The sequence below is a fragment of the Teleopsis dalmanni genome, chromosome X (assembly GCF_002237135.1).
Source record: "Teleopsis dalmanni isolate 2A chromosome X, ASM223713v2, whole genome shotgun sequence".
NCBI classification, from domain to species: Eukaryota; Metazoa; Arthropoda; class Insecta; order Diptera; family Diopsidae; genus Teleopsis; species Teleopsis dalmanni.
In genome coordinates this window covers 14,566,258-14,586,811 of record NC_051848.1, presented here as the reverse complement: position 1 = coordinate 14,586,811, position 20,554 = coordinate 14,566,258, and the positions used below count along the sequence as shown (strand labels likewise).

The 20,554-nt window shown below is 31.6% G+C and overlaps 1 protein-coding gene across 6 annotated transcripts in view; it reads right to left on the bottom strand.

The window, feature by feature from the left end:
- Positions 1-20,554, bottom strand: part of LOC119661937 (piezo-type mechanosensitive ion channel component) — an 89,203-nt gene that overhangs the window by 60,325 nt on the left and 8,324 nt on the right. The gene's annotated exons all lie outside the window — the stretch shown is intronic.

The window sequence follows — 20,554 nt, the reverse complement described above, 5'->3', positions numbered from 1 at the left end:
AATGGTTCAAATCCTATATGATTTGGCATTTGGTCTGAAGACATCATAGGCTTGTGAATTATCCAAAATAATGAAGGACAGCTATTTAGTTATCAAATTTTTGAAGGGATATTGGAAACATATATGCGGGGCAAAACATGTAATTTCAACAAGACGGTGCGAGAGAATTCCCAGACGTATAATTCACTTTTTTGTGGACTCGCGGAGTGGGATTACTCTAAGATTACTCGTGTTCTTAAGGACAATCAGCCAACTCTCGACATTTTGAAATAAAAATACGTCTGCCAAGTTATGGCTGTTATTAGCTATTGCCATCTATGTGCCGACAGAGATGTTCTGTTTAAAATATTTGAATGGTATTTTTTGTACCTGAAAGCAAGATTCAAACAATATGTTGTTCTATTTTTTATGAAATCCCGTATATTATTAAGTTGCTATACATTTTAAGAGAACATTGTGGTTCGTTGATATTTCTAGAATGTTACGGGTATCACACTCCACACAAGCTGAAGTTCATAATCTCAGCACCTACATTATTATTATTTCCATACTCCATTAGGAGCTTAATCAGTCTACAAAAGTTATCCACTGGTTCCTATTTTATGCTATTGCTCTTAACTCGTTAAACAACTTGCCCGTCTCCTGCTGAACTGTGCTTCTCCAGGTCATTGCTGGTTTGCCTCAGCACCTAGGCCCCTGGGGGTTCCAAGTAAGTGCAGCATGCGTGATATCTTCATAAGGCTTACGCAGTGTGTGTCTAATCCTAGCATACTTCTTTCTTCTTATCTCACTGTTTATCTTCAGCAAGTATAGCTGAACAAAATTGAAACAAAACTTTATAATAAAATCAAATTATTATATTACATATAATAATAAATAAAGATAATGAGAGTAATAGTGTTTGATTTGATAATTCAAAAGTATTGCAATTGTTTCCAATATTGGTCATCACTGCAATTCAAATGACTTGACACTTGGCACAGTTCACAAATGAACCGGCCGGCCACAGAGACGACTTACCCTCACAAAACAAATGAGTTATTAATTTTTCATATAAAAAATATATAAAATTTAAATAATTGCCATATTTGCATATTTGAACAGCTAAATTATTTACTTAATATTTTCCGTTCTGTTCGTGCACAAAAGCCACACATTTCAGGGGTACACGTTCGCCATATAAAACGTCGCCACGTCGTCAGATTTTCGCTGACTCGAGTTTTCCCTCGAAGCCAAGCCCCGCGCCGTTGTGCATTCAACTTTATTGGAAATCAATTCGGTATTTCGTTTGCATTTTGGATTATGTTTTCATTTGGTTTGTTTTATTTTTATTTTTACTTTTATTCTTATTCATTTTATTATGCCCATTTCTCTTCGTTTTATTTGTTGTCATTGTTATTTGAACGTTTTTTAAGCCACATGTTGCCCATATTGTTTTTATCGTTGACAGCCGCCCCGCTGTAGTATCCAGCGTTTGCTGACTATCTTAAAGTCGCGCTCGCCCATGCTTAGGCCATTTAAGTCTAAATAAACCGGTACCGGCTTAAAAAAATTTGAATATGTTTTAATAATGGGCATAGAATGTCGTACGGGCCAAGTGCCTACTGAAATACATTCGAATAGATATTAGACAAGCTTTTTATAACCTTAACCAAGAACAAAAACAACAACAAACTTACAATAATAAGATTTAGGAAAGTATGCGGAGGAGATGAGAAGAGTTACAAAATTCTTATACTGAAAACATTAAAAATGTTTAATAAGACACTAAATATCTAAATTTTATTTTTATTAATCATTTTTTGAACATTATTTTTGTTCCCAACTAATTTTACTAATTTTAATTAAATTTTTATAACCATAAAAGCTAAGCTAAGTGTTGAGATTCTTACTTAAATTTTTAATATTTATACGCTTGGCTATTGTCATCATTTAAATATTTCATTAAACAATCATAAAAGCTGTAACAAAATATTCTCCCGTCCATTTAGTAATGAAACTACTTTGCTCTCTAGCTGGAGCATCTTAATATCTGCAGCAAAGATTAACTGCTGAATACCTACTATTAAAATGGAAAAGTTAGGACAAAGTGCAAATATCTGTTTTAGTTATATTTATTATTCGAAGGGTAAGCTTTTCTCAAATAAATATTGCACCCTCACTATGAGAGTCTATGAAATAACTGGCACTGGATTTGGACCACAGATTTACCTGGAGAAACCACACAAAATATAAGCAACTGCAGCAAGCTTAAAAACCAAAAAAAAAAAAAATAAATTGGCTGTTTGGAACAAATTCTCAATTAAGTTTCGACATACGCCCTACAACTTTGCGACACTACACCATTCATCAGAAGCTGTTGATCCTTCTTATGTTGTGCGACAAGCGTCTCCGGTATAAAAATACTACAAAGGCACCGTGGGCCAAGGGTCCGTGGTATCCATCAAACTACTCTGTTCAAAAATACAGCAAGCGATATATAGAAAGGTTGAACAATAGTCAGAATGCAAAAAATTTGGAGAGATTTCAGTTATTGAATCTACATAATAGAGTTCAGTTGTAATCCAATAAAAATTTAAATAATATAAATATTTGTATTAACTAATATAGTAGGTGGTTTGTTTTTTATATATTTTTATTATATATGAAGTATTATAATAAACACAAATCACTCTTAATACTTTAAATATTAATTCGAACTGTTTTTGAAGTTGAAAAATATACATAATCACAAAATTTTTGATTCTACATAATTAATAATTTTTAATTAATTTTTCGAAACCTCTCTAAAAATTTTTAATGAAAGAAAACTCTATATAGCATACAAAGTGCTTATTTGTGGCACTTTTTAATTTTCAGTCTTGCAGTAAGAAGTTTTTAATTAAGATAATTAATTAAAGTTATCTCTCACATTATAAACACATATAATTAATAAAATTTGTAAGAGCTCATTGTTCCATAATCCAACAGATGTTGCGAGTAAATTTTCAGAACACACATAGAAATGATACTTTAGGGTGATATTCCAGTGTAGCAGTCATTTCAGTGTAACAAATGTCGTCATTTGTAAAGTAAAATATTACATTTTATTGACGTGTTAAAGAGGGGGGAAAACGCATCGAACGGAGCAACACTGAGTCAATTGTGGTTGCACTTCATTCTTCTAATAACTTTTCATAGGTTAATGGAGTTTAATCAACTTTGACATCACCTCTATAACCTCTTCAACACAACAGAAACTACATCGTTATGAAAATATGCGGTCAATAATATTCACTTTTTGGCTCAACATATAAAAATTAGCTCCTACATGGATGAGGAATAATTAAATCGTCGTAATTACGTTATATAGTTTGTAATTGTATTTTAGTTGCATGCAATGTAAAAATTTCGAAAATTGGGTTAAAGTCCATTTTAGAGATTCTGAGCTTTTATTTGAAGAATTTTTTACCATGTTTTCTGATTTTGCTTGAAAAACTCATGCAATTTTTTATGAAAAATGATTCAAGTTTGTGACGCCAACAATGATAAAATCCAACTTCAGCAATGCAAATTCTATATAATTTATTAGTAATAATATTTCTCTATAACTTTTTATTCTTAACTTTGTCGTCAGTAAAAAATTGTAAAACAATACAGATTTCTCTCTCATCTGTGACAGATAACCACTTTACGATTCCATACTACTTCAATCATATTACATTCCTAACAATAAGCGATCTAGCAATCTTAACGAATTTTAAGAGAAAATTTATCATAATAAAAATTTAGGAATTAATCATAGACCTTATTTTACAGAACATAAACTTCTGAGTATATATGCTTCCGCTTTCAAGAGAAAAAAATAATCTTTTCATTCTCTTAGGATAAGTAACAAAAGTATATACATATATACATAAGTATATACATATATATAAGTATATAAATCAGATAAACATACCAGATAAAATTTATAACGATACATCCTTACGGAAGAGGTTATAAAACGTTTTAGAGACTTACATTAACCCGAGAAGAGAGCACAAAAGACCCGATGGTTGCAGTGCCACATCCCCTCTTAATAATAAATAAATAAATAAATATAGCAATGCAGGAATCAATGTAATATCTTAGTGTTTAGGATATAGTCCATATATATTGCATTAACTATAAGACTACTAGTATCAAATCAAAAACATTGACTAGATATCGTAGATACGTTAAAACAATAATTTAACATTACAATATTCACCGAATATAGATTCCCAGACATTGAAATATATAGAGAAGTTGTATAAGTGATAAGTTGACAAATAGAAGTGATTGTGTAGTTGCAGAAAAGTACCTAGTCGAAGGATCTCATCAAATGGAACATAACATACATAACAAATAAAAGATAGAAGAAATCTGGTACATCTAGATTCGCAAAAACTTACGATTACAATTAGCAGAATACTAGACTTATCTTCAATCTGAGTTTGTTTATTTATGTGTCCAAACCTTCAGTTATCTGCTGGATAACTGGATAACAAAGCTCACTGTCACTGTCTTGGCTTCATAAACACATAAATGATTATCGACCCATACTTCATCACAATACCCGGACGCGGTGAAGGCTAGTCACCGGAAAAACGCCAAAACAAAAAGATATGTATTTAGTCCTACAATCTATCTGGTGGTATACTTTACCTCCATCCGCAAACTGATAAGTATATAGATAAAAATAAAAACAAATACTACACAATCAGAACTATATATAATCTAATGTAATAAGAATAATATGAACAATTGATATTTAAAAAGACACCGTTTATTTGGATAAACCATTTACATATAAGAAAAAGAAGTTCGGTTTAATGACCCGGAGTATTGGCCATAAATTGCTGTTAAAAGATAACAAAATCAAGTGATTTGATAGTGACAAGTGATAGAAAGTGAATCACATAAAATAATGTTTTAATAATAAATAGTTATTAATAATCTTAATTTAATATTATTACGTTATTATTAACGGGTTTTTAAATTCATAAAATAAAAATTTTATGAATAAAAATAATAGTAGTTTATTAGATTTTACAAAGCAATTATATCTGCCTGAAAATCAAGCCAATCACTCTTGTTAATAGGCACTACTATGGAACATTCAGTAGACAATTGAAAAATCAACCTCTCTTTCTACAAATCGCTTTTTCTTACTTATCGAGGTTTCGAAAACAAAAGTAAATGTCGAGAGAAATGTTTTACGTAAAATCTATAGTTTTATCTATGGTTCCGAATTGAATAATAAACTATATCACTGATATAAACAATCACTGATATATCACTGATAAATCAAGAATATAGAAAATGAAACTCAAGTTAAAGAGCGTTCCAATTTCATCTGGAAAACCAAATGGTTTAACAAGGATTATAAAGATTAGCAACTCGCCTCTCCCGGCAAAATTTTTTGAGGGCAATATATGCCTCCGAGTGAAAGTGGTGACAATTGGCAGCACGCACCTTCCGAACCTAACCTAAAGAGCGTTCCAAACGATACCATCTACAGCAAATCGCGGAAGAGGGAGAACTTCTTTAATATTGTATATGTAGGGTCAAAAACTGCTTAAACTGTTACAACTTGATGTTTCGGACTAGCTTGGACGATGGCATGGAAAATGTACAGACGACTCGTGGAGGATTTTGGACTGACTTTTGTCAAAATAAACAAAAAATGGCACCGCTAAGAGTTGGAAAACAGAAAAGTGATGTGCCTTTCCTGAGAATGCAAAGCTTTTAACCATTATATATTATATTATTATATATTATCGCTTCACCAAACGATTACCTTTTGGACCGTCAGATGAAAGAAGAATTCGATAAAAAGAACCGAAATCCAACAAGAGAAAAAATATGTTTCAATATCACAATGCTACGCTAACAACATCTTTCGTAACTCAACAATGACTGAGAGACCTTGGGTAAAAAATTCTGAACCGTCATTACAATAAGTCCTAAATTACTATGTCATATTATTTTATTAATTGTGTCAATTTCTTGAACACTCTTTTAGTGGCTTAAAATTCGTTAGAGTATTGTAAATAGTAAGTACCTGAGCTATTTCTGGAAAAATAGAATTGCCGAGTTTGTTTATAAAAAATAAATAAGTTGAACCTGAAATGACAGAAAAAAGAAAATCATTTTTTGATTTAAAAAAAAAAACGATTACTGAGTTTCACTTTTTTAGTCCTGCCGTAAGATTGCCATAAATCGATGTAATACGACTTATTACCTCGGGGTAAGTATGCAATTGAGAAATAAAGCCTTCTCTCGATAAACAAAAATCACGCTTTACAAATCTGTTTTCATTCCTGTCATGCTGTATGGTGCAGTAGCTTGGACAATTACCAACAGTGATGAGAAGGCGTTAGGAGCATTCGAGAAAAATTATTTGGAAGATCTATAGTCCCTTACGTGTTGGTGACGAATATCTAATAAGATGCAACGATGAGCTGTATCAGCTATACCACGACATTGACATAGTTAAGCGGATAAAAATTCAGTGGCTTCGTCATGTCGTGCGAATGAAAGAAAGTGCTCCGGGTAGAAAGGTATTTGATTCGGTACCCGCAGATGGAAGAGGACGTCCGTATCTTCGGTGGAAGGACCAGGTGACCAATGATTTGGGGGCGCTCTGCACTACCAACTGGCGACAGCAAGCAACTAGTCGAGCTGACTTGCGGAGGCTACTTGACGCGTCCAAGGACGACTCAAGTCTATAATGGCCAACTTAGTAAGTACGACTAACTTCTACGTACACTAGAACTTGATCAATTTATTGTAATTCAATGTTTTCTTAATTTTCATTTGGATTTCAATAATAACAAAAACCATTTTATAAACTAAATTATATAAATTTTTTTCTTAATGAATAAATGTTTGAAGAGAAAAGTGATGCATGTGCAATATTAGAAATTATTAAATTATATAAATAACGTGCAGTTGAGTTTATGCATTTTCACAAAACTATTTATAAAATATATATACTTTACTGAATATGTAGGAGCGTGTATACATCCAAAAAAAGATGAAGAAGTTCCTTCCAAGGCTATCATGCAGCTCGTCCGCTTTACTTGCGAAAGAGGACGGGCAGAGTTGCAGGAGGCGGAGGCATTAGTAAGGGGCATGCAACCAAGCAAATCAAATAAAATCACAAAAACAAACATGAAAAAAAATATTTGCTTTGGTTTTACCTTATCTTAAGCATCCTTCACACTAACAATTATATTATACATCATTTATTTACTATAGTCTATGTATATCTAATGTGAATAATCAACTAAAACATTGGGTTTTATTGTGCCAACCAAATCGGAAGTAAGTAAAGACTATTAATTCGGCTTGGAATTTGGTTTTTAAGGTCACAGAACATCAAAAATATCGATTATTTTCGGTAGAAACAAACTATCAATATACCCAGAATACTATCCAGCCTTATTGGTTTGTTTATTGGCTCTATTAGTTCAAAACAAAATACTACTTTCATCGAGACAAAGTACACTATGGTAGTCATGGTAAAAATTGATGAATTTACATTCAAATATTTTTCCATCTAGCATATTACTAGTGGAAGATACTGTGGTACTTTTCTCTATTTTCAAACCTGAAGCAATAGTTGGAACGAAAAGGACTTACCATCAGAAGCTTCGCAACCAATGGGATTTCCGTCAAGGGTATTAAAACAAGGACACTCTGCTACTATTTTTAAACATGAAGAAATAGAAGAAATAGTTAGAACGTGAAGAGTTCACCATCAGAAGCTTCGCAACCAATTGGATTGCCGTCACGGGTATTATTAACAAGGAACACTCTGGTACTATTTTCAAATATGAACAAATAGTTCAATTGAAAGCGATTTACTAACAGAGACCAATTAATCAATAATACAGAGCCTTGCATTGAAAGATAGAACATATCGTATTATTCTGAGAGCTTATTCATTGGTCGAATGTGTAGAACTGAAATACTAACATTAATAAATCAATCACAAAAATCTATAAAATAAAATTTTTCTAAATCTTATTGCAATTTCGTCCATCTACTACTGACCTTCCAGTCTAAAGACATCTTCTATAAGAAAAGCGAATAGAGCACTTTGAACTTGTGACTTATTTTTAAAAATATCAAAAAAATCTAGTGCAATAATTTTTACTTAAGCATTATAACAACAACAAAAACTTTGACAGCTGAGGAGCTCACAAATCCAATAATTTATTGCCATTTCTTGGCAAAGCATTTCCCAGTCAGAAGCAGAAAATCTGAAATGTCATTTCATATAATGTGTATATTGTTTTTATTCATTCATTTTATGGGATTTAAATGTTTCTATTTCTGCAATCGAAGACATATGCACTTTGTTGCTCTTACCCCGTTTATGTGATACATTTAGTGGGTGTGTTTGACTATTTTTAGACATGCCGAGAAACCCCTTAAAAACTCAATGGATTTCATTGTTGTGAACACAAAAGTGACGCCAAAATCATTGCAAACCTTGACGCAAGAGTTATTATAGCAAAACGAGAAATAAACTTATAAAAAAAATATCAAGAGAAGAGATTTAAACAAAAACTAAAAACAAAACAAACATTGTTAAAGGAAATAAAATTAAGTAAAAGGTAATAAAAATGATAGGTTTCATATAATGGTAAAAGTATTCCTCAACTTGGCATCAGTTGCACGCTCTTTCTTTTCAAATCTTTTCAAACTGGGACACATGACTGTTTGTCATAGTTTTCTAAATTGAGATTTGAGATGAGTTCAACGCAGATTACTTGGTCAAAATATCTTATATCATATAATTATCTAGAAAAAAATATTACGAAAATAGGTCAAAAACATTTGTATCCTTCACACTATAAATCTATATGAATAAAAATTTGTTTGGGTTTGTTAAGAGGCTGTAGATCATATATGCTATAAGTCTTATATTTCTAATCAGCAGTTAAATCGTCCTAATATTGCTAATCGATCTCTGTGCATAAATATCAGTAAGCTTTTTAAAAGTTTTTGGGCTGATTGAATAAAACCACGTTCTATAGCGATCATCATTAAGCACTCAATGTGGTTCTTATATAGACAATAATAATATCTGAAATTCGGAAATATCAGAATTAAAGTGGTTCCTGTCGACTCTATCATGAGGAGAAGAAAACATCGATCAGAACATGTTCTATGCAATAGCGGCAAGACGTTGACTTGACTAGCTTGGAAGAGGAATCTTGGTCTATTATTAGAAAATCTTGGTCTATTATTAAATTTTCTTATTTCCGACAACGCAGAGATTCCCCAAAGTAAAGAACGTCAGTGTTGTTTTAAGCGTAAACAAAAAAAGATATATATATGACGCTGATCATGCATACCCGATCATGATCAGAAAAGATATGAAGTAATCAGAAAAGATTATTCTATTAAATTTTTTAAAACACCTTTATATAGCTATTATCCAGGTAGGTTAGTTTATAGCAGTATTAGTGGTATAAGCAAGAAATAATATTTGAAAAAGTGTTTAAAAATAGATACAAATTTTATATGCGTGGCAACCTCAAGATATTCCCAACCTAGCAACGCCATTTTGCTAGATCTACGAGTTATTTGAAATAAAACCCTAAATTTATAGTATATAAACTATTGAAGGACGAAATCAGTTTAGAGGAATGGCTGCTAGAACTGATTTACTCCTCAAGTTTTTATATTAAACAATTTATTGTATATAAACTACTGGTAACTGAAAATTGTGAAGACATGCTAATAGCGAAATGTTTTGGATGCCAACGTCTTTATATAATGTAATTCAGAAGTAATGTCTATTGGACACTCTCTATAAAGTTTAGCTTGACATTGCCTAACACAAATTAGATCAAAATTCCAAAGCTAACAGAAACTGTGTCTTTAAGAGATCTATAGAAAAGAGTACTGGAGTACAATATCTGCAACTCTACAAAGAGCTACAAAGAAAAAAAAATTCTACGGATATAAGGTGAACGGATGTTATTAGCACTGGATACACTCCATATTTTGGGAATAATAACATAACCTATATCGACATTTTGGTCAAGGATCCGAGACGTAAAACTAGTTTTTAAAGATTTTTCAAACTTAACTTATATGGTTCATCTTCACACAATATATGGCAGAAATTTCTTGAACTGCAGTCATGTCTAGTTACGTTATAATTGAAATAATATGGTTTATCATTTGAGAGAGAAAGCTTTTCATCTACAAACGAAAATAAAGTTTAGTTCGCAGCATAAAACAAAAATATCCAGAGACTTCCAGTTTTAATTCACATTTTATACGGGCTCTACTGAAAGGAATAAAAAGACCTAACAAGGATCAGTGCTATAATTCTTAGAAAATCTCTTTTTCAAAGACCCCAAGTAATTTCTCAGAAACTGTTGTTGGAAGCTTAACAGAATTTTCAAAGGTTAAATTATCTGGAATACGAGAATCACAGAAATCTCTTTAAAAACTAAATTACTATAAAAGGGAACTATTTAACATAAGAGGCATAGGGTGAGGCATAGGATAATGCAACGAATATAAATTTACGTGGAGTCAGTCTGTCACAGACATTATCCTTTGAATGATTTGAACTAAAAAGAAATAAAATTCTATTTTTTTCTCTATATTTTGCTTGCAGGAACATAATTTTGAATAATTTTTTTTAGTATTTGATATAAGAAAAGTGCAAGTTGGAAAATATTACATAGTAGTCGTACATCGTGTCCGTAGATAAACACGTTCTTCTCACTCTTTTAAGTTAGAACTTTGTCACTAATGTTTCCAAACTAAAACTTCTGACATGTAAACTATAGCCTGTAACAGGATATTTCGAGTAACTTTTCTGCTTTGGCAGCAAAGCGAGAGGCTGCAAACTTCAAGCCTTAGTAGTGTGTACCATTTAGAGTTGGAAAGAATTCGCATTACACGAAAAGCATTAATGATAAAATAATATTCACTTGCAAACAGAGAGATATGAAAGCAAAAAAACAGATTCCCACAATCTGTTGCAACAATTTCAAGCAGACAGACAGACGGAAAGTAATCAAGCATAAAAAAGCAAAAAGTTGATTTTGCAGTTTTTATCTTTCAGATGCTTTTTTGTCTTCAGAAGTATTTGACTAATGCAAAAGCAGTGAGTAAGTAGCCTAAGTACCAGTCAAGCGACACGACTGACGATATTTGATTTTGCGAGTTCTACACTGCACGTCTTACATTGCTAACGTTGGGTTGGGCACACCGCACAACCACCATTGCAGTGGAGCGATGGTGTAGTATAGGGTGCCGGTAAGAAACTTCCCATATGCAGTGCTACTCACATAAGTAATTTTAAGATACAAATCCAACTAGATAAGTATGGCAAGTATCTTTGATAAAGCACACTTGAACGCTTGCTGAGACTAGAAGATCTCATATTCCTCTTCAAAACCGTGTGTTGCACGTATCTCAAGATACCTACTCATAGATAGAATATACATCTGTAAGCAAGTATCTAATGCAAAACAGCGACGACGACACAAGAGGAAAACATATATGAAAGCAAGCACGGATTATTCTCATCCGTTCTAAGTTCTAATAAAAGATAAACAAGACTGCAGCGCATATTGTGCAGATGTAAATAGCGGTCCTCGTGGCGTTTACGTGCTGGGATGAGTAATTCAAGTTTAATTGTCTTGCCTGCATGCGAGTGCTCAGTGACAAGTGAGCTTCTTCGTTTCGCATCTAGTTTGGTTCAGAGTTCAAGTATCTCTTCACGCGTTTTAAGATAAAAATAATGAAATTTTACAGCACTTCTAAACAAAACCGACTTTCGTTTTTTACTTAGTTTCAATATGAATTTAATCAGCAGGCGAATTTTCGACGTCTGACGTGTGCGTATTCACTAAAATTGTGTCATTAGACAAAATAAAAAACAAAAAACCTAAGAACAAAAATAAGATACACAAGAGCACACACTTGTTGTTAGTAGCAGCATTAGTGGGCACTAATGACTAAAATCTTAATGCGAAAAAATTATATATTTCATGTGAATTATTTTTTAAAATTTTCATTACTTTGGCAACACCCACGCACAGTCATTTGGACTGGCAATAACATAAATTGATAAATTAGAAACTATTTATTTGACACTTTTGTAAGCGTCAGAAACCGAAATTAGGTCTAGCAAAATTCTAAGATTGAAACTATGTGGTTATGAAGAGGATATGGCAGAAGATTGACATATTTGTCAACATTTTGAAAACGGATATTATTATTATTGTGTGAGCACTATTGTGCCCCTTTGTGGGTTTAGTGTAGGTCTCTAAGCCTTGTTGCGTTAATAAAAAGTAGCATAGAACTTCTTTAGAGAGTTTTATTGGCTCTTTCGTAAGAATATACGTTCCCAAGAGCCTATTCCGTATGTGCATTAGCGCAGGGCATACTAACAGCACATGTCTGGCTGACTCTTCATTCTCCTCACAGAATCCACAGTTTGCATCCGTATGAATACCCAGACTTGTAAGATAGTATTCTAGTTTACAGTACCCTGAGTTTTTCTTTCGATAGATTCATATAATCCTAGTATTGCTTATTATTATAGGTACCAATAAATGATTTGAATTACCATATGGTAATCATGGTATATTATACCAGTAATCCTTTTAATTCTGCCCCTCCTTTATTTTTATGAGAGAAAGGATTGTAATATGTCCTAGTCCACAAAAGGGTTCCGGTCCTTTTTTTGCGGATATGGTAACATAATAAATTAAAAACCCTTGGTCGGGTTTAGATTGTAAGATCTAGAAAGTAACATGATGAACTGAAAATGGTTCATTTTTTTCAATAATGCCAGTCAGATAATTTTAAACACATATCTTTATACATATGCCTTCTTCTTAAAAACTATGCCTGCTTATAAGGATTATAGAAATGAAAATGGTAGAAATATGGCAGAAAGTAAATTGCATTGATTTTAGTTTTAATGGATATAACTTTAAATCCGTGAAGAATTCAAATATATTAGCTAGTTCCAGATGTCCAGGTGTGTTGTTCTGTTCCATGACATAAAGTCCAACAGTGAGACTTTTAAGTCAACTATGTCAGCTATTAATAGAGCTAATATTATTTTTCAAAGCGTTGGTTTTTATGATTTTAGACCTGATATTATTTTATTTTAAATAATAGAAAATGAAAACGAAATAAAAATTTTGCAATAAATATTTTCACACGAATTTTATTTTAATTTCATTTTCAATACAATAAGAAAATTCATTTTTAATTAAAATTAAGTCATTAATAATTTTTGTTTTTTTTTTTGGTTTCTCTTAAACAATTAAAAATTTTTATATGTAAAATTAAAATTCTAAAGAATAATTAAAAAATTATGGGAAAACGAATCGAAATGATGTAATTGCTGCCATTTTCTCACGAGTCGCCGGACAGCTGTGGGCGCCGTGTAATGCTCAGACGCAATCAGAAATAAATTTATTTTTTTATTAGTTTATTAAGAATTCATTAAAAATGCAATGAAATATATTTTCCTATGATTTTCAATACCTTAACCGTGCAAAATAACTTATTTATTTTTTAAAATTAGTTTTGCATAGAATTGGCAAAAAAAATTCAAAATTTGAAGGTAAAAAAAATATTGGCGCAACTGGTTACAGTATATATATATATATATATATATCTTCACACACTCTTCTAAAATTCGTGGATGCAGTAACCAAACACAAGTCCAGATTCGACAACTTTTCCAACGAATGGTTGATGGTTGTGGCATCTTCCAGATATCTTCAACTCTAGCCCTATAACCGAAAATATCTAGTGCTACATTTTTAAAAATAATATCAATCAATATAGACTTGATTTTTAAACAAAAATCAAATCTCATGTAGCGAGTTCTATAATAAATGATACAGTTGCAGAAGTGAGGCCCTGCTTAGAAGTATGAACAAATTGTTTCGTAAATGTAAACTCCCAAAAAGAATGGTATGGAAATTAAAGGGAAATATTATAATTATAAGTATTCTTTGGTCTAACCAAGTTTTTACATATCAGATCAAAAATTATTCTCAGTAAATGTTAAGCAAAATTACGAAAATTGCACTTATCTTTCAAAAATTAAATCGATCTCAATTCAGATCATTCCCACGATCGATCAAACGTCTGTACAAACAGACGACTAATACAATAGTCGTCTTACCGAAAAACAAAAATTCATATTATTAAGTACATGAATCTAATTTTATTGAAGACTAATTAAAGTTATACCAAATATTACCATTATTTCTATCGATCGTTTTAGATTTTCTTATAATAGCCATATAGACACGTGGTACAAATCTGCAAAAAAAAATTATTTCAATGCATAATAATTCTGTGCCCAAACCTATATGTATATATATATATATATAAAATATAAGATTAAGATTTTCTTCTGTACTAGAAAAAGTAATTGCAAAATGTTTTCAAGTCAAAAGGTTTATTTCCAATGAATTTTGAGTCTTTATTAAAGTAAATGCTCTGAGGTAAGAGACAACGGCTAACACATGTTCCATAAGGGCAAAGCCATTAAGACACACACTTAACAGGAACATCTGACTGATCTACCCAAACGTTCATGTGGCAGGCACTTCATATAGTTGACGACCGTGACAATAATAGGAAATTGGAAGAAAATAAAGCAAAAAAATATTATGAACGAATTTTTTTAATTAAAATTTTTAATACGTTTTCAAATTATCAACGTTTTATTTTCCAAAAAAAATAAAAAAATATTCCTTTGTAAATAATTTTCGTTGCGACTTCTTCGAGGCAAATTTTCTGCCTTCCAAACACCAAAAAAGAGGAAACAATTTTCGACTGCCGCCGCAAGAATTTACGAGCAGGTTGCCTTGCTGCAACCAGCGGTCCAGGTAAATTAGATCTCAAAAAAGACAAAATTAAATACCATAGTAGAAAAGTAGATATTTTACCTGTACACAAAGTAACTAAAGTATACAAAGCAACAAACACAACAAAAACAACAACTGCATTTTCGGATTGCATCTGCAGCTGTCCAGAGTGAAGCAAGAGACGAGTAAAGTGAACTGAATGAGATGCCATAAAAAAAGAAACCTACGAAGACAACATATTGCGTTGAGGTGAAAGCAGTGGTAAATGGGTCACTTTTTAGAGTTTTCACATGGTACATTAGTTTCAATAAGAATTATTTTAGAAATAATAAAAAATTCTTAAGTTTTGCTTTGAGATTTTAAACTCTAAAAATGCACTACTCATCTGTCTTCAATACGGCATGAGCTTGGAAAATTTATCACTTTTAATTTAATAAAACATTTGTAATAATTTACCTTTCACAGATTGCAGTTTACGTAATCGGAAACGGAAACGGATATGAGTTCAGTGTATATTTGTAGTGTTCTAGTTTTTCACTGCTTAAATCTACTAATATCTACAATGCGTCCTTCCGTCCACAACATTTACCGGAAGCATACTTTGCACAGCACAATGTGCCAACAATCAACACACGCCCCTCACCACTCATCACTCAACACTCACCACTACAGATACATTCGCCCACGGCTGTATCTGTTCACATGCAAAACTTCAACCCAAAGTGGGGAAAAAATTCAAAAATTTTTACTTAATTTGGTAGCACAAAAGCCTACCAGGTCCCAGTAAACGGCGAACGGTGTCTGGAACGGCGAACACGTGAAACGGAAGCGCAGACAACAAGCCAAACTGCCAACTATCCAAAAACAACAGTTTAAGTATCTCGGATATTTCCGTTTTTTCTTTTATTTTGTTGGAATGTTTTTATTTTATTTTATTTAATTTTTTCTTTTACTTAATATTTTGGAAACAAAGGCCAAAATAAAAAAGCTATTATTAAGTCGAGCAAACGTTGCCATTCAAATATTGAACAATAACACGAGTCAAGGGGAAGAAATGTGGGCTCAGATACCCATACATTGCTGCATGCATCTGTTGCAATTTCCATGGAACGTTTGTCCGTACGACATACCAGCACATATACGGCACAGAGCACAGATTTCATGCCTTCCACACAAATTCCGTTCGAGGCACAATTAGATTAGGTTCAAAAGACAAACAAACTCACAAAAAACACAAAAGGAAAAAGGAAAACAGAAAAAGAAAAAGAAAAAAGAAAGACAAAATAAAAACAAAAACAGCATCGAAAAATAAAATATCAGAAAAACAACAAAGCCAGCAGTCGTCGGAACTTATTGGATGGGTAGTGAGTCTGCATGAGCTCATTGATCACGGCAAGGTCAGAAGTGACAACATGAAACCAAGCCGAACTGAATCAGCCAGAAAAAACGAAATCAATTCGAAGAAAGTTGAAATTGATTTCGAATAAATTGAAAATGTTTTTTTTTTTGCAGTGTATTATGCACTCTAACAAAAATCAGCATAAATTATAGAGGCCATTAATTACCTCACCATATACACTAACACAATTAAAATGAAGAATGAGGCTAACAGTGATGCGGACTACTGCAATTTTAATAGATATTATATATCGGAAGAGGTTTAAGACATCGCTGAAGGTGGAATAAATTCCATTGGTGACGAAGGAGTGGAGACCAACGAGCACTAACACAAAATAAGAAACTCTACTTTTGATGAGTTCGCACATCTATTTTCATGACTAGATGATATACATGCAAATTGAAAGCCGATTGTTTTATGCTCCGTCGCGTAAATCCACTGAAAGTAGGTTAAATTCAATATTCTTACTTATAAATCTGTTTACTCCTACTTCGCACCACATCACTTTCTCCTTTTATGTGCTTAATTTTCAGGCGGCAGTTGTTTACGATAACGAAAATGAAAGAAAGAATAAAAAGAAAAAAGTTCTCGACATTATTTACTAAAAGAACAGGAACTATAATTAAAAAAAGATTCTGGGTTCCCACTGGAGCAGATTAGTTTGACCATGGTTGATCTCCATGATTTTGTAATAACATTAAATGGAGTTTAATCTATTTAGTATGTAAAGAAACACAAAAGTGTAATATTTTCTGGATCACATAAAAAATACTTCTTGTTGTGCCAAACATCTTTCAAAATTTTAGATGAGTTATTAGGTTTGATCGAATCGGTTCAAATTTGTTTCCCACTTTTCAAACAGTTTGCAGAGAGCCACATCTTCTGCCAGAAAATAGTCCAAATGTTCTTCTAATATATTAACAATATAATCTTTCAGTAGCTTACATCTCGTCTAAGACAGTTCATTAATGTAGACGATTTACTAACTTATTATCGCAAACCCAACCCTTCAGAAAACTCTGAACCAAAGACAAAGCTAAATAAACCGATAGCTGTAAGTTCAATCAAACTAAAGCCTTTTCCGTGATATTGTTTTCAAAGTACCAAACTTTACCTTACTCTGACTACAGTAGCTTATCAGCTAATGGTTTAGATGTATTCAAATTTTACCCAGAGCTTCGAACCGGAATTTTTTCTGTTTCGGTTTCCATTCCAGTTCAAAACAAAAAAAATATATATAGATTCGATTTTGGTTTTCGCTCCGACAATAATATCGGTTTCATTCAAGGCTTGTTATTTGAAAAACAAGAGGGTTCAACGTATCAGCTCGCAAGTTAGGCTTTTTATTTCAATGAAAATGAAATTATCACGTGCAACAGTTCACTACTACCGATAATTACACAAATCGATTTCGTGTAGGTATTTAACTAGTTTAAATGTTTAAATTAGTACTTCAAAGTGTTGGAACATTATGAACTTTGAGCAACCCGAGTATCTCCAAAATCTAACACATGCATTGTTTACGTTTAGTATTCAATCATTTTCTAGCTAATCGAAGATGTTTGAACTGCTCGAAGATTTTTGTGAAGATGTTCGAACTGCTCGAAGATTTTTGCGAAAACATTTAAATTCTTTTAAGATTTTTGTATAGATGTTCGAATTTCTCGAAGATTTTTGTGAAAATGTTCGAATTTCTAAAATGTTTTTGCGAATACGTTTAAATTATTCTAAGATTTTTGTGAAGATGTTCGAATTTCTCTAAGATTTTTGTGAAGATGTTCAAATTTCTAAAATATTTTTGCGAATACGTTTAAATTATTCTAAGATTTTTGTGAAGATGTTCGAATTTCTCTAAGATTTTGTGAAGGTGTTCGAATTTCTCTAAGATTTTTGCGAAGATTGGATTGATAGAAAACGAATTGATAGAAAACGTTTAAACTTCTCGAAGATATTCGAACTACTTTTACAGCGAATCAAGTTCACATGTCATTTTACTTTCGTTTTTTGTTACAGAAATACAGAAATAACAGCAAATTCTAAAACACAAATATAGTGTTCGAATATCTTCGAACGATTAAGCCAAATACTCAAGTACAAGCATACTCGGGCATTAGGCTTCAAATCTAAAATAATATAGAAAGCTTTGATTTATATTGATTTTTGATATCTGAAGAAGAGTTCAGATATGTTAATTGCCGGCATTAGCAGAATTCAAGATTTATTTTCAATTAAGTTTTCTTTAGAAGAAAGATGTACTATTTTCATCTTCTTCTTGTTTCTAGAGAGGAAATGCATTGGAATATTTTTTTGAAACGTTTGTGGAAGTGAATAATAACTGAATTAATAGTTACAACTAATAATGTAGAAGGGACCTCACCTCAGATAGCTTAAGTGTCGCAATATTGAAAAATAAATCTCTTGAAATTAAAAAAAAATTCGATTAATTTTCATAAAATAATGAAATTATTGAACTTTTTTTTTTTTGAAGAAAAATCTGTTTTGTTTAAATAAATAAAAGCATTTCGAAATGATCGAATTTTAATCGGAAAAAATTGGAGCAAATCAGAACAAACACTTCAGTTCGAATTAAGCAAAAATGTAATATTAATAAAAATGAAAAAATTCAGATACTCAAGACTGAAAAATATTTCAACCAGAAAAAAATTTTTTTTTTTGTAATAAAACTTTTTAAATTTTTTAAATTTGAGAAGAACGAACTCATTTCTTAGTTATTTATTTAAAAATTTATAAACAAAGATTTTTTTTTGTATTTTCAATATATAATATTCAGAATATAGCATTCGTATATATTAAGAATATCTGAGATACTGAGAGACGCTAAGCTAGATAAGCACGAAGCACACTTAAAAACGCATCGGGAGGAGGAAAAATCGAATTAAAATAAAAAACACAATTTTTTTTATATAAAAATAGTTTATTTTAGTCGAATTTAGATTTGTTTAAGTAAAAAATAAAAATAAAAATGAAAATGAAAATAAAAATAAAACTGAAATGCCACACACAAGTGTGTAACGTAGATAAACGCACGCACATAAATGATTTCATTATATATTATAGCTATAAATTTGTATCTATAAGATTTGACGATATCAAAAAGCTAACAAGAACGTGTGCTAAAAGGGTACCTAATTTAAATCATAATATGTAGATACACGTACAACAACAACAACAACAACAACAATATCGATTACGCTTACACTAACAACAAATAGAACAAAACAAAACAAAAACTATCTAAAGTTTTGATTTTGAACCAACTCATTACATCAACTTAAAGATAGACATTTGAACATCAGCTCTATCAGATACTACGAGTATCTGGCTACTTGCAGATACTCGTGCATAGTGACATGAGGTTTTAGTGCTTTAATTGCTTATTAAGTATTCGCCCGTATCTTTGCAGTTCGAGATACGAGTTATCTGATCAATGCAAGTGCAAGCCGAGGCTCTTTGCGTAGTCGGTTTTGTAGGGCTTGGCTTATCAGCTTCTACAGTTTGTTCAATGAATGTTCAGCAGAAAACAAATAAAAACAAAAATATATTAATACATTAATTTTTATTCGTTAATAATCTATTTCGGTACAATTACTCATATCTGGGACTAAAAATCAAGAACAATCTACAAGTGATTATGATTTAGATTTAAGTAGCTTCACAATAATGCAAGCAGAAGGCACTGAATGTAGGAAAATATTGATGTTTTGATTTATACATAATAATTTTCAAATCACTACATACAGGGTGTTACTCTGAAAACTGCTTTAAAATAAAGAAAATAGAATCTATTTTCGGCGTTGACCGAGTTCCGATAAGACAAAGTTGACTTAGCAATGCACTACGTAGATACCTTTATTGGAATTATTGGGAACTATAATTTATAGCATAGATAGATAGATAGATAAGAAAATTTTTAGAATTTCCTTTTGAGTACTTTTCTAATTCTAGTGAATCTACTTCTCTTTCGGAGCAACATATTCTATCAGTAAATGTACAGGCACTCCAGACTGCAGTTCGAAAAACCAGAAATATTTGCTTACAGATATGCCTAAATATTATAAAGGTGCTTTCTAAATTCAACACACACGCATTTTAGGTTTCAATTCGAAAAACTGGAAGTATTTGATTCTAACTAAACCGAAATCTTATATACGTGTTTTCGAAAATACACTGTAAGAATTTGAGTCAAAAACACATAGGTCAATAGAATAATCATTATGCCACTACAGTAGGAGTTTTATATTAA